This window comes from Myodes glareolus, chromosome 8, assembly GCF_982192425.1.
Source record: "Myodes glareolus chromosome 8, mMyoGla1.1, whole genome shotgun sequence".
In the NCBI taxonomy this organism is placed as follows: Eukaryota; Metazoa; Chordata; class Mammalia; order Rodentia; family Cricetidae; genus Myodes; species Myodes glareolus.
This window is the reverse complement of record NC_142033.1, coordinates 42,385,211-42,399,218: the sequence shown is the minus strand read 5'-3', so window position 1 is coordinate 42,399,218 and position 14,008 is coordinate 42,385,211. Positions and strand designations below refer to the sequence as shown.

At 44.0% G+C, this 14,008-nt stretch overlaps 1 protein-coding gene across 1 annotated transcript in view; it reads left to right on the top strand.

The window, feature by feature from the left end:
• The first annotated feature begins 5,684 nt into the window (after window positions 1–5,684).
• Fam114a1 (family with sequence similarity 114 member A1) overlaps window positions 5,685–14,008 on the top strand; it is a 73,587-nt gene continuing 65,263 nt past the window's right edge. Inside the window, exon 1 of the mRNA XM_048414929.3 lies at window positions 5,685–5,774. The gene's annotated coding sequence lies outside the window, so the exon portion shown is untranslated. The remainder of the gene's footprint in view (window positions 5,775–14,008) is intronic.

Genomic DNA, 14,008 nt, shown 5'->3' with positions numbered 1-14,008 from the left:
TTTATGAGTTGTAGAAGTTCCTTGGTAGATTTTTGGGGTCGCTTATGTGAACTATCATATCATCAGCAAATAGTGAGAGTTTGACTTCTTCTTTTCTGATTTTATTCCCTTGATCTCCTTCTGGTGTCTTATTGTTCTAGCTAGAACCTCAGGTACTATATTGAATAGATATGGAGAGAGTGAACACCCTTGTCTTGTTCCTGATTTCAGTGGGATTGCTGGGAGTTTCTCTCCATTTAGTTTGGTGTTGGCTGTTGGCTTGTTGTATATTGCCTGTATTATGTTTAGTTATATTCCTTGTATCGCTGATCTCTCGAAGACCTTTATCATGAAGGGATGTTGTATTTTGTTTAAAGCTTTTTTGACATATAATGAGATGATCATATGGTTTTTATTTTTCAGTTTGTTTATATGCTGGGTTACATTGACAGATTTTCATATGTTGAACCATCCCTGTATCTCTGGAATGAAACCAACCTGACCATGGTGGATGATGGTTCTGATGTGTTCTTAGATTCGATTTGCCAGTACTTTATTTGGTATTTGTGCATCAGTGTTCATAAGTGAGATTGGTCTGTAATTCTCTTTCTTAGTGATGCCTTTCTATGGTTTGGGCATCAGGGTAATTATAGTCTCATAAAAAGAGTTTGGCAGTGTCTCTTCTGTTTCTATTGTGTGGAACAATTTGAGGAATATTGGTATAAGTTCTTCTTTGAAAATTTTGTAGAATTCTGAGCTGATACCATCTAGTTCTTTGCTTCTTTTGGTTGGGAGACTTTTGATGACTGTTTCTATTTCTTTAGCAGTTATAGGTCTGTTTGATTTGCTTATCTGGTCTTGATTTAATTTTGATAAGTGATATTTATTCAGAAAGTTGTCCATTTCCTTTAAGTTTTTCAGTTTTGTGGAGTACAGGTTTTCGAAATATTACCTGATGATTCTCTGGATTTCCTCCGTGTCTGTTGTTATGTCCCCCTTTTTATTTATGATTTTGTTAATTTGGATATTCTCTCTTTGTCTTTTGGTCAGTTTGTTGATTTTTTTCAAATAACCAACTCTTTTTCTCATTGATTCTTTGTATTGTTTTCTTAGTTTTTACTTTGTTGATTTCAGTTCTCAATTTGATTATTTCCTGCTGCCTAGTTCTCCTGGGTGAGTTTGCTTCTTTTTGTTCTAAAGTTTTCAAATATTCTGTTAATTTGCTAGTGTGGGATTTTTTTCCCAGCTTCTTTCTATAGGCAGTTAGTGTTTTGAACGTTCCTCTTAACATTGCTTTCATTGTGTTCCATAAATTTGGGTATGTTGTGTGGTCATTTTCATTGAATTTTAAGAAGTCTTTAATTTCTCCCCTTATTTCTTCCTTGATCCATTGATGATTCAGGTGAGCATTGTTTAATTTCCATGTGTTTGTGGGATTTCTGAAATTAGTATTACTGTTGAATTCTAGTTTTAAACCATGGGGATATGATAACATACATAAGGTTAATCCAAATTTTTTTGTATTTGTTGAGGTTTGTTTTGTTACTGAGTGTATGGACAATTTTTGAGAAAGTTCCATGAGGAGCTGCTGAAAAGAAGGTATATTCTTTTCTGTTTAGATGGAATATTCTTTAGATGTCTGTTAAGTCCATTTGAGTTATAACATCTGTTTCTTGTTTCTCTGTTCATTTTTTGTCTGACTGACCCACCCAGTGGTGAGAGTGGTGAGAGTGTTTAAGTCTCCCACTATTAGTGTGCGGGGTTTAATGTATGATTTAAGCTTTAGAAGTGTTTCTGTTACATATGAGGGTGTCCTTGTATTTGGGGCATAGATGTTCAGTATTGAGGTTTTTCTCTTAATGGATTTTTTCTGTGACTAATATGAAATGTCCTTCTTTGTCTCTTTTGATTGATTTTAGACAAACACAATGCATTAATCAAGATCAGAAATACATATACATATAACAAAACTGACCTCACATTTTTATCAATAACCCAAGATCCATACCAATGTAAATTATTTATATTTATATCATATCCCCTTTAAATGTAAACAAACATTTATAGACAATATTTGGGAATATGGGCATAGTTTTCTCAATTCTGCTTCCTGCTGATTGTTGGGCATAGTAATTTGGGGGTGTTTACAGCAACCTATGGGGATCTTGTTCCATGAAACCACATCAGTCTGGAAGCAATCCACAGGTTCTCATCCTCTGTGGAAACAAGAGAATAACCTCTTTTCCAAAGCAACATATCCTTAGACCCAAATTAGAAAGTCATGATACCTTTATAATATACGTGCTGGTTTGGCATTCACAGTCAAAAGATTTAAAGATAATACAATAAGATATATAATCCAGAATTTTTCATTTTTACGTGGCTTATTTTTCTTTATTTTTTAATCTATGACTATCTGTACTCTGTCTCTTTAAAGACTTACCCTTTTTTAAAGTATTAACTTTATTTTATGACTCTCTATACTCTTTTTCTTCTCTCTTCCAAGCCTACATACATTTATTCAATACTATGACTCATCTGAATTTATCTTTATTGCATATCTGTAATTATTTACTGTCCAGGAGTGCTTTTTAAAATGCTAAGCTCTTCTTAAAACTTAAGGTGCTCCATTACTATGGTATATATGGTACTTCTTGCTTGCCTGCCCAGACTAAAACTTAAGTTGTGCCATTACTATGGTATATATGGTACTTCCTGCTTGTCCACCAAATCCAGCATGGTGGAGCCACTTGCACATCTGAGAGCCATGCACACAGCCCCATTCTCAGGCACACAGCCAGTCCATGTCACCAGTAAGCAAGTTGCAGCAGTCTGCTCACCAACCCCGTCTAAATGCTCGGTCTCTGGAAAGAGTCAGAGGTCACGCTGGCAGCAAGGCCTAGAAAGTGGTATTTTAAAATGGCATAGCTTTTTTTTCTGCTACAGCTGAGTCAGGAAAACCTCTCTTAAAGGAGCTGTGACACTCTGCCAGTAAACAGCAAGAAACTGTGTTAAACTCTGTTTTTTTTTTTTGTGTGTGTGTGTGTGTGTGTGTGTGTGTGTCTAGAATTAAGCTCTTTCAGGTTTTAAAGTTTAGTTTTCAGGTTTAAATTTTAGTTTTCCATGTGGCACCAATCTGTAGTAAAGAGGCTGCTTGTTTGTCCTGGCTACTTAGCCCCAAAATAATCACACAGAAACTGTATTAATTAAATCATTGTGTGGCCCATTAGTTTTAGCTTCTTATTGGCTAACTCTTATACTAATTTAATCCATTTCTATTAATCTGTATATTATGTGGCTGTGGCTTGCAAGGTAAAGTTCCCAGCACTTGTCTCAGGCGGCTCCATGGCTTCTCTCTGACTCTGCCCTTCTTTCTCCCAGCATTCAGCCTAGCTTTCCCTGCCTAGCTAAATTCTGCCTTTCTATCAGTCCAAAGTAGTTTCTTTATTCGTTAATGGTAATCACAGCACAGAGAGGGGACTCCCACATCACTCATTTTTCCTTAAAAAAAATAAAATAAAAAGTAGCAAGCTTTCTAGTAAAAGTCAACTGTCTATACTAAAATTAAGAATGTCTGGTTGGTGAAAAATCTCCCTAAATACACAAAGTCCTAATCTAAGGGGTGTTGTTATTGTTGTTTGCAATTGCCCAGAAATGGACAAGCAATTCTTCAAAGGAAAAAAACACATGTAAATGGAAGTTTTACAAGAAAGTGAGCAACTTACAGAGAGAGAGAGAGGGAGAGAGAGAGAGAGAGAAAGAGAGAGAGAGAGAGAGGCAGGCACATCAGTGAGTTCAAGGCCAGCCTGGGCTACAGAGCAAGTTCCAAGACAACCAGGACTACACATTGAAACCGTGTCTCTAATACCACACCAACCCCCCCTCCAAATGGTGAGCAGATAAAGGAATGTTAAGATATGTAGCACTTTATATGAAATGGACTGGCAATATCAGAAAGGTCAACAGCACCAAATGCTGAAAAAAGAGAGAAGCCCCATAAAGGAGGCAGTCGTCATTCAGAAGAAAAATCTAGAAAACAAGAAAAATGAACCTGTATAACCCACAGTCCCATCCTGGACACGTACGACAGAGAACTATCCCAGAAAGGGGCACAGAAAAGGATCTTTGCTATGGCCGGACATGTGGTCCCAAGAAGCTGGAAGCCCAGACATCCACCAATTAAGGCATCGTGTACATAAAATTCGTCTGATGCCATTATGAGGCACCCTGGTAACAGATCAGAGCAACAGAAGATCTAGAAGGCACCCGGCTAGTTAATCACTCATACTGAGTGAAGACAGAATGGTTATTGCGTAATATCATCTAGGTACAGTAAAAAGCACACACACACTCAGACATGTATCTTATAATGAATGACATTCATGTTCAAAGACCACATACATTCAATGGATGCTAACAGGAGAAAGGCCATGAAGGACAGAGGATCGCAAAACTAGAGAAATGTGTGCTTGGGTGTGGCTTGAATGTAGATGCCAGGAGGTGTGTACCAGCTATTGGCTGGCATCCTAGAAGAATGGGTGTCCTGGGTTGCAGACACAACTACCGTTATCCATGTACTATTACCCGACTTGTCCACCAGGTCCTCCAATTTGCTATATGTGTCCTCACTTGTTTGTTCCCCTGTATCTGAGGCTCCCCATCAGAGAATGGGGGAGCAAGCTATGTTCCCAGGCCCCAGGTGAGAATTAAAGTAACCCTTGGCTCCAGTGTGGCACCCAAATGCAACTTTCATTCAGTTCAACTCACTCAATATGTGCAAAGTTTCGTAGAACAGGTATTTGATGGAGCAAAAGGCAATAGCGGAGGGGAAATGGTAGGGAACTGAGATCCCTTCTCTCCAGGGGCTACCACACACTGCACAAGCAAGCGTACACAGCCACAGGTTGCCTAAGGCAGCCACACAACTACCAAGCCATTAACTGCTTGAGCCTGGCGTTAACAAGAGACAGGTCAAAGGTCACACCTTGGTTTTACCTCAGCTTCATAAATTCTTAGCATGTGCATGCCATTTTTTAAAAGAAGATTGTGACTCGTAAAGGGAAAAGGAGAAAATTAGCCTTAAACACATCAGTCAGAGACCCATTGTTTCTAAACTGTTTTCCTGAATTTGAATCATGCACACATACATATTTACAAAAGTAGTTTTGATACAGCTGACCCGATTGTTTGGCATTACTAAAGGTCATGTCATTAATCCCTGATTGTGGGGTATCCAGTGTGCTTCTGGCTACCCACAGTATAAGTAGTTAAAACACACACACACACACACCACACACACAATTTGTTTGCTCAGGACAAATATATTTTTCCATGCCAAATGCAGATGTTCAATCCCCAAGCCAAAGAGAATGAACTTGATCCATATTTTCAAGTTGACCTACTACAAAGTGTGGTCTGTTTGATTGATTCCTTTTGCTATTGTGTTTAATAACATCCCACTCCCACCGATGACGTGGTCAAAGATTTCCACCTAACTTAGAACCTGGGGATCCCACAGTGCAGCCTAAGGAAGGGGGACTCCTTCCTTAGGACCGTGCAGGGCTTTCCTAGTGTTTCTGAAGGAAGGCAAGGGACCCGGCGTACTTCCTGGACCACCGAGCTGGGACAGCTGAGTTCGCCACAGGTCAGGTTGCAGTGGGCCGGGCCCGGGCGTAGGCGGGTGGCCCGGGGCGGGGCAGCTCGGTCGGTCCCACCCCTGCAGCCGCGTCCCCGCCGGTCCTGCCGACGTGGCGGGGCGGGACCCGGGGCTCCGGCGCGCACTCGGCGGCCAAGCGGTAAGAGCCCGGGGCGCCTTCTCCCCATCCCTTCCCGGGCGGGCGGGGACCCAAGCGCCGCGACCCCTGTCCTCTTTGGGGCGCGAGAAGCCTGCAGCGGAAAAGTGGTCCAGAGATACCCACTTGCTTGGGGACGAAGGTCGGGGGAGACTCGGGCGACGCGGCCGAGGGCCTTGAGTGGGTGCGGGCGTGTGAGTGTGTGTGTGTGAGTGTGTGTCGCTCCGTGTCCACGCTCATGCACACACCCACACGCCCGCACGCCGGGTCTGCACCCTCGTCCCGCCTGGAGCTCCGGCTGCTGGAGTCTTGGCACAAGCCAGTCTGAAAAGTTTCCCCAAGTGTCCCAAGTCGGGGAGCGAGCGGTGGGATCTTCCCAGGGCTAAGCACTGAGTGATCCGGTCCCTGCAAGGCAAAGGCCTCCATCCCTAGGGTGTGCCTGCCCTTGCCCTCGGAAAACCGAGCTCAGGCCTTGGTCTCTATCCTGGTCCATCACCCCTCCCCGGCGTACCCCGAGCTTGCCTGCTCTCCTGCCCAAACAATATCCTGGGTTCTCCTCTTGGGTTCCCTCTTCCCCACCCCAAATGCAGTCCTTCAACCCAGCCGGCTTGTCTTCTCCAAGGAATCTGGTGAGTATTTCTCAGCCATCAGTCAGCGCCAGAATTCCACCGGCTTTTCTTAAAGGAGGACTTTCTGCAGGTTGTGGGAGCATTATCTCGGCCATAATAGTTTCCACCCTGAACCTCTTGATTGGAGCAGATGGCTTTTTAAATCAGCACTCCTTGAACTCCTCCCTGCGACTCCCCAGCTCAAGGGTCATCCTGAGGGGCCTCTCCACGCTCTCTGGGCTTTCTAGAGACTCCTTCCTCACCAGCCCCTATCCCTAGGCTCTCTCCTTCATCTATTAATCCCGAGATGTTATGATTAACTTCTTACACTGAAAGCCGTCAGAGTCAGTGAAGGAATGAAGGGTGAAATTTGAAGCACAAGTGAGCCCCTGTAGAAGGAATTAGAAGGGGGGAGGGGAACCTCCCTGAATTTCGGGAATTCAGACGTGTAAGTAGCTATTTCTTTCATCAGACCAGGCTTATGTGAAATATCACTTCTTTCGAATCAAAATCAAACGCAGTATATTTCAGTCCAGTAAATGTTTGTGGGTCAGAATGAAACAGGGTCCTGTGCATCGCAGCAAGGCCTGAAGGATGACAGGAGAGACTTCTAAAGGCAATAGAGCAGTCTGTGAAAGTCTCAGGACAGAGACGGAGGAGCGGTTCATTGTTAGGAGGGTGTGGAGTACACAAAGAGCAATTTCCAAGTTAAGGGTGACATTAGATGTTGGGTAGCGAAGGGACTGGGAATTAGCTTGACAGGAAGACATGACATCAGTGGTGGCAACCAGCCTGAGGGTTTAGGAGCCCTGTGAATAGGGAGGGACAGTGTGAGAAGTCAGAAGTGCAAGAAGTATTGGGGTGCAAGAGGCCACATGAAGGGCCACAGAATATCCGTAGTGGAACGTGTGTGTGTGTGTGTGTGTGTGTGTGTGTGTGTGTGTGTGTGTGTGTAGGTGGGAGGATATATGGCCTGCATACGTGTATCTGTGGGCCTTGTACATGCAGCGCCCATGAAGACCAGAAGGTGGCATTGGAGCCCCTGGGGCTAGACTTACAGAGGGTTGTGAGCTGCTATGTGGGTGCTGGGAATCCACCCCTCCCGGAGACCTCTGGAAGAGCAGCCAGTGCGCTTAACCACCAAGCCATCTCTTCAGGCCCGCTTAGTTTTTAAGTCAAGCAAAAATAGGTCTCCTCTGTGGTTCAGAAAATGCCTGTCAGGTGTAGAGACAGGCCTAGGGGCTCAGAGCCTGTGTGCACTGTGAAAACCGGACAGGTCTGGGAGCCTCTCCTCTGTAGGTTCACCCCGTCATTCTCTGAGCCCCACTTTTGTAAAGTAAGGGAGGCCACCTGGGACAGAGTGTCATGTTACCACATTTGCATCTCACCAAGTGAGCTCAGTTAGACAGTAAGCCATCTACTGTCTTTCATGACAGTTTAATACCAAGAAAAAGCATGGACGCTAAATGGCACGAGGAAGGCGGAGCGTTACTTTGAATAAATTTAGATTTGGGAAAACCTTAAAACCCTGCCCTGATTTTTCTCTGTAGTCAGGACTTGGGAACAAAGTTTCCAGATCATGTTATCCGCTCCAGCTTCACAGAAGAGGGAGTAGGAAGCCCAGTGCGAATGAGCAAACCCTGTTTGCCTACAAAGAGACACTGCAGTCAGACGGAGGCCTCTGCCTAGTCCTTCCCATTTCAGAATGTACCTCACTGTTCCTCCATGCAGCCATGCATGTGTAGTCTCAGCCACACAGACGTGCATCCTGACTGCCGAGAGCTCATTTCTCATCCTAGGTATTTGTACGTAATCCCACCCGCCTGAACACTTATGCCAAGCCGGGGTCACAATTCTCCTTTGCACTAGTTCAGGGGTATTGTTTATGTATTATGCTATTTTACATAGTTTTCTTTCCATCTTCCCTTCCTTCTTCTAGTTTGATTTTCTTTTTCTCAGTGCTAGGAATCAACCCAGTGCCTTGTATGTGTTGGACAATCACTCCCCTACTGAGCCACCCTCCACCCCTGAATGGCTTTTTAATGGATTTGTTTTAGCCCCTGGCACCTTTCTCATTTCCGAAATCTAGTCCCATGCCTTCTACACTCTCTTGGGGTGCTGTGATATATCTGTTCCGATGGGCCCAGGAGCATTTTAGGTGATGAATACATTTGCTCATGAAAAACTAACTTATTCCCACCCTACAAAGACTTCATTATGTGTTCCCCCTCCTCTCCTTGGAGCTTCCTGAAGCAGCCTCCTTGTTTCTGTGGGTCAAAGCCACGGACACGGATGACTGCAGATCAGTGTTCCAAACCAAAATCAGAAGAGACTTCCGAACTGTGCAGATAGGAAGTGATGTACCTCTCCGGGACACGTGGTCCTCGCTACAGCTGTGTCCCGTGCGATTCACAAGTCCCTGCTCAGAATCAGCTGTCTATCTAGAGCACAGTTTCAGCTAGCTTCAGGCTTCGGAGTTCTGCAGTCAGCGAGGAGCTCTCGAAAAACGCAACTTCAAAGGGCCATGGGCTGCTGACTTGACATAATCTTAGGCCCTGGACGTAGAAAGACAGGGAACACCAGTGCATTATTTCTGCCAGGAGCACATGTCTTAAGGACTTGCTATGTCATGTGGAAATGGATTTCTACCTTTATGCAATTTGACATACCCTAAAGCATACATCCAAGAGTATGGCGGCTGAGATCTCTCAAAGGTCAGACACCCTGTGGTAAACTTTGAATGCTTACTAAAGACCTCTGGATAGTGTGTCTCTGGACAGAGCAACATAGGTATTAGCCAGTCAGCATACAGGTCATATGACATATGTCACAGTATGTTAGAATATCTGTAAGTGTTATAATAGCATAATTAAGACAAATCACAGAAGTGATCCGTTATGGTTTTCATTTGCCCATTAATGTTTATCGTGGCCACATTTGTTCTCATATTCCTGCTTACAGAAAAGTTAAAATTGCTGTACATGGTGATACACGCCTTTAATCCCAGCACTTGGGAGGCTGAAGCAGGCAGATCGCTGTGAGTTTGAGGCCAGCCTCGCTACAGAGCAAGTTCTCGGTCAGTTTGCGTAGTAAGACGCTGTTTCAAAAAGAAAGAAAGGAGAAAGAAATAAGCTAAAGAAAACTAATTGGAGCCGGGTGTTGGCGCACACCTTTAATCCTAGCACTCGGGAGACAGAGGCAGGTGGATCCAAGGTCAACCTGGTCTACAAGAGCTAGTTCTAGGACTTGCACCAAAGCTACAGAGAAACCTTGTCTGGAGGGGGGGAGAAAGAAAGAAAGAAAGAAAGAAAGAAAGAAAGAAAGAAAGAAAGAAAGAAAGAAAGAAAGAAAGAAAGAAAGAAAGAAAACTAATTGGTGCTTCTTAATGATCCAGACTAATAATAGGGGTGTTCAAATTAGTTTATGAAGAAGTAAAGGTCTCAGATAAAGCCTGTGACCAGTTATAGTTGAAAATAAATAAGTAAATAAAAGAAACAAACAAAAAAAACAGAGATAAAGATGATGTTCGTGTGTGGATGTGCTATTTCTTCTTGAAAGATTGTCTCTGGAAGCTCTGGCACGAAGGCAAGGGTAAGAAAGAGAAACTCCAGGCGCCAGGTCCAGGGCTAGTGTTCTCTGTGCTGGACTCCACTGTATTTCCATCTCAGTTTCTTTGCAGCCTCCTGGTCTGTGTTGTGTCTGCAGTGATTTGCCTTTACAGAGAAACAGTAGCTGCATGTGAATAGGAAGGTTCATCTGTGGTCAATAAAACTTTATTTACCCGGGCTGGGCAGGGCAGGGCAAAGGTCAAGACTGGAGCAGCAAGGTGTACTTTGGCAGCCTCTTACCCTAGGCCAAGCCCAACTCCAGAAGTTTTCATTACCGCTTCTAAATGACAATACCTTTTCAGGTGTCCCCTGCTAGCCAGTTCCATTCTATTGAGGTTTTGGACAGACTCCTTGACTGCCCACAGCCCACAAACCCTGCCTTAGACTTCACACACTAGCTCGAGCAAAGTGAACAACCTTTGCCTTTCCTATCTGTAGACTTGCTCACAGGAGTGCTGAAGTCCCAGAACATAGTTTGGCTTTAAAAAGAGATATTCTAATTTAATTTTAGAGTTTATATTTAAAATCCAGTTTTCTTGCAAGGCTCGTGGGCTCACAGCTCAGCCCTTCGCGTGGCACTAAAGGGAGGCGGGAACTTGAGAAGTGGAGCCCCTTAGAAGGAGTTCCAGGCATTGGGAGTCTGCTCGGGAAGGAGAGGGTGAGACCTCACTTCTGTTTTTCTTCCTGACTATGAAGTGAGAGGTTCTGGCCACCAAGTGACATCCATTATTGTTATGATGTGTGACTTCACTCAGAAGTTAGGGACTAAGCAGGCATAGGCCAAACCCTCCCAAGATGAGAGTCCTCATAGGCTGACTCTGTCTGGCACTGGCTGTAGTGACAGAACACAGCTGAGAAGGCACTTCTCATCATAGGGCCATTTGAAACCACCTACCGTAAAAGAGCACCGACATTCTCTACACAGTCTTAAGTGTTGAGCATGTTTCTTGAGCTTCCCAATATATGCAAAAAAGACACACGTAAAATATTTTGAAAAATCAAGATCTTCATTGAATTTGCAGAGTAAGAACAATGCCTCGAGTAACTGTAATCAGGGAGTTCTAATTGCCCAAGATGCCGTAGAAGCAAAGCATTCTCAGAATAAGAAGAAACAGTAAATCTATTTGGGAGACACAAAGAAGGAAGGACATGATGGTTTTACCTGGACTTTAAAAATATAAGCAAACAATACCTTAACCCAATTTAGAAAAAGTAAACACTTAACAGACTGATTCTCTGATCGATCAGCCGTTACGAAAGCCCATAGCGTCATACAAGCCCTCATAGACATTTGCTTTGCTTGTCCTGCCTGTCACAGTAACTACATACAGCTCACCTGGCCTTTGGTGAGTCAGTGTTGCTCTGGCAACCAGGCTACTCTAGGCCCAGTTAAACCCAGTACATTTAATTCATTCCAACTGAACAGCAGTGTCTTCAACTCTGAGGTTCGGTAAAAGAGAAGAGCAAAGCCAAAGCCCTTCACGTCTGCTGGTGCCTCATCGTTTTGGGTCTTACAGCGTGTGTGGAGGATTAGGTTTCAGTAGCCAGCTGCAGTCTGTTGTGAATGTATCGGCAGATTGTAGTGTCTCATCTTGTGTTTGGAAAGGTATAGTGGGAGCCAGTCCTAATGGGATCAGAGCGCCGTCCTCAGATGCCAGTAGAAGCGTGACTGCACCTCAGTGGGGCTAGGAATAGGGAGTCTCTAGGATGTAGACAGCAAAGCTGTGTAATTAGACAGCAAAGAATGTGGACTTGGGGAATAGCCAAAGGGGAGAAGGAAAACCCAAAGCAGGCCCACAATGAGGTTCTGGAGGTGAATAAGAAGGAAAATGGGCATGGCTTCTGAACCCCGAAGGCTCTGATGGGGTTCAATCTCAAGGTCACACATTTCTCAAACTAATTCTGTCAGCTACTGAAGGCGTGCCCTCTATGCCTCAGTTTTCTGCTCTGGAAAATGGAGCTCAGTGTATCTAATTCACAGAAAACAATACATTTGCATATCCTGGCTACTGTAAGCACTCAGTAAATCATAGCTCTGGATGTTCTATAGTCTCTTTCTTAATTTACAATTGATTAAAATTTTATGCACGAATATTTTATTTACAGCATTTTCACCATCATCACCCCCTCCAGGTCCTTCCATGTTCCCCATTGCCTCAAATTCATGATCTCATCTTTAATGATTTTTACATATATGTGTACATATATGTGTGTAACTATGGATACACATGTGTATATATGAATACACACTTAGTGCTGCTCATATGTGTATTTACTTATGGCTGACCGCTTGGGCTCAGGTAACCTATCGGAGTCTCCTCTCAGCAGCCATTAGTCACCTGTAGCTCTTCATTTAGGGGCGGAGCCTTGTGAGATTCCTCCCACCCACTTCACCTTGTCAGCCGGTGTTGTCGTTAGGCAGGTCTTGATCAGGTGACTATAGTGTTAAGATTTCATGAGTGCAGCTTCCCCAACATATGGATGACTCTACCTCACAGCAGACGTCCTGGTCCTGTGGATCTTACGATCTCTCTGTCCTTGCTTCCACGGTGTCCTCTGAACCTTAGGTGTAAGAGTTATGTTGTTAATGCATTGGCTGGGGTCAGGCACTCCACAGACCGGTTTGGGCTTTCTGAAATGATCTTCGTCGGCTGCAAATAAGCTGCCATGATGAAGGGCAGGAGCTGCTTCCCTGTGGACAGAAGGATAATGATTTAGAACGCAGCTAGAAATTGGGCTGCTTTAGGAAACTGTCAGTGGTGGTGTTCTTTAGAGTCTGTGCCTTCAATATACTGTGTATTCTTAAGAGGGTGAAGGTTCCCTGGACAACAGCATTGATATTCTAAGCCTGTTGTTGGCAGAAATATAGGATTTGTTGTGAGAAACACATAAGACAAAGAGGCCTGCCGTTAAGAATAAGACACGCAGAGAGATTCAGTTGGCTACTAGTGTTATTTATCTGGCTGTAGACCTTTCTCTGTGTCAGCATATTAAGCTATAATTCACAGATCACAAAACTCACACTCTTTTTAGGCATTCTGGTCGGTGTTTTTTGGTATATTTTACACACCTATACAACCACTGCCACTACTCTTGTCCCCTCCAAAAGAACCCTTCAGTAGCTGTCACTTCTTCCCCTTTCTCTGAGTCTCTAAAACCGTCGCTTGCCTATTCCATGTCTGTGGAAGAGGGCAGGAGTCTGAGAGCCATGACAAGCTCTTAACTGTTACAAAGAACAGTGGAGCCATGTGTGTCTGTAAGTCCTTGCGTGTATTTGACGACTCCGCAAAACTAATAGCACTTTTTAAACAAGTTCACAGATACATTTTTTATTCTTCAAAGAAAAATTCATTCATTCATTTGGTCGTTCGTTCTTCCGTTTGTTGTGGTGGCTTCCCACGTGTAACAATTCACTTGTGGAGTCAGAGGGCCACTTGGCAGGAGTGGGTTCTCTCTTTCTACCATGTGGGGCTGGGATAAAACTCAGCTGGTTACCAGCCATTCTGTGTTCTTTTCTTTATCTTTTTGTTTTGATTTGTTTGTTTGTTTTGAGACATGGTATATCTATAGGCAGCCCAGACTGGCCTCAAAATCAGCTTCCAGATCAGAAAACCGACGCTTAAAAGGTACACTTTCAGTAAGTGATAAGATGGGAGTTTGAGCTCCGTAAGATCTTGAGATCGAATCCCATCAGAGCCCTATCTGCAGTGCTGGCTGTCTCTCCCAACAGACTCCATGACTTACACAACACACATTTGCAGTGTAGATGTCAGATATGGATTTCCCCTGAGCTTGGATCAAGATGGCGCCAAGGCTGGTTCCTCCTAGTCTCTGGAAGGGAAGAATAGTTTCCTTGACTTCTTCAGCCTTTGGTAGCTGCCTGAGTCCTTGGCTTGTGGCCCCTCCCTCTATTCTCAAAGTGCATCCCTTCAGTCTCTGCTCGTACATCCTGTCACCTTCTTCTCCACATGTCACTCTGCTTCTCCATCATGTCCAACCTTCTTTTGTTCACTCTGGTGAG